This window comes from Myotis brandtii, unplaced genomic scaffold (genome assembly GCF_000412655.1).
Source record: "Myotis brandtii unplaced genomic scaffold, ASM41265v1 scaffold300, whole genome shotgun sequence".
Lineage (NCBI taxonomy): Eukaryota > Metazoa > Chordata > Mammalia > Chiroptera > Vespertilionidae > Myotis > Myotis brandtii.
This window is the reverse complement of record NW_005361459.1, coordinates 1,954,473-1,955,881: the sequence shown is the minus strand read 5'-3', so window position 1 is coordinate 1,955,881 and position 1,409 is coordinate 1,954,473. Positions and strand designations below refer to the sequence as shown.

The 1,409-nt window shown below is 39.5% G+C and overlaps 1 pseudogene; it reads left to right on the top strand.

Annotated features, from left to right (window-relative positions):
- The first annotated feature begins 631 nt into the window (after positions 1-631).
- LOC106726665 lies at positions 632-1,007 on the top strand (annotated as a pseudogene).
- The last annotated feature ends 402 nt before the right edge of the window (positions 1,008-1,409 follow it).

Here is a 1,409-nt window from a genome sequence, read left to right as displayed (position 1 = left end):
TAAATATAATCAAATCTAAAATGTGATCAAGAAAAAGAATTGACACAAGTTAATGACAACTGGAGCCTAATATATTAAGGTACTATATTTTAAATCTTTGCTGTTACACAAGAAATGTTTAGGAAAATTAGCCAAATGTTATTAACAAAGGAAATAATAAGCGTCAAATACCCTATATATGCAATCTTCTGCCCCTTGCTTCCATCACCTTCACAAAAGAGCTGGCCAAACTACATGAGTGACCTAAGAGGCTTCAGAGAGAAGCCTCAGGCAACCACCTCAAACTGTCATCCATACAACTGAGGCTTGTTGACAACACTTATTGCATCCTAAAAATCAAAGACTAAAACATCAGGAAACTATAAATAGTCACACAACTGAAATTGTCCTGTTCTGCTTATTAGTCTCCAGAAAGAATTCCTCTCCTGATCCAAATATTTGCCTTTTTATTAAATTGAATGAAAAATTCAGGTCGTGCTTACGATGAGGATTCTTTCCTATCTGGAAGACCTTCACTGTTCTAAACAAGCTGTGCATTGTTCTCACATGAGGGCTTACAGTATGCATTTGTCAAAAGATAACATTTTTGTTCTTTGTCTTCAAAGAAGCAGCAGAGCACCCTCCCCAGCAGATGCAGAACTTTGTGAAGACCCTGACTGGCAAGACCATCACCCTCGAGGTTGAGTCCAGTGACACCAAAGAGAATGTCAAAGCTAAAATCCAAGACAAGGAGGGCATCCCGCCTGACCAGTAGTGTCTGATTCTTGTGGGCAAACAGTTGGAGGATGACTGCACTCTCAGACTATAATATTTAGAAAGAGTCCACCCTTCAATTGGTGCTTTGTCTGCAGGGTGGCATCATCGAGCCCTTCCTTTGCCAGCTAGATCAGAAGTACAACTGCAGTAAGATGACTTGCAAATATTAGGCCCACCTGGGCTCCTGCACTGTCAACGGTGGCAAGAAGTGCGGCTACATCAACAACCTGGGGCCCAAGAAGGTTAAATAAGGCCCCTCCACCATCTCCTCAACCCAAAGAGCACCTTCTACCTGAACCCATGGCTCTGGGGTCTCACTAAAGTTTCCCTTTCATTAATTGGAGAAGTTTAAAAAAAAAGAAAGAAGAAAAAGAACATTTTCAAAAGTAACATGAAGCATAAATATGACTCTACGTATTAGCAACTGATTGTATGGGAAAGAATAGCATAGGCAATTCTGTTTCAGTTTTCAAAAAACTCCCCAATTTCTGCAGAAATTTGCCATTGAAAAAAAATTTAAAGCATCGAAGAACCACTTTGCTGTACTCAAACTTTACTATAAAGTTCATTATTCATTAAACAAATATTGAAGGGCCTATTATTTGTCAGACACTATTCTAGACAATGAGATATCATACAATGGACCCCCACCC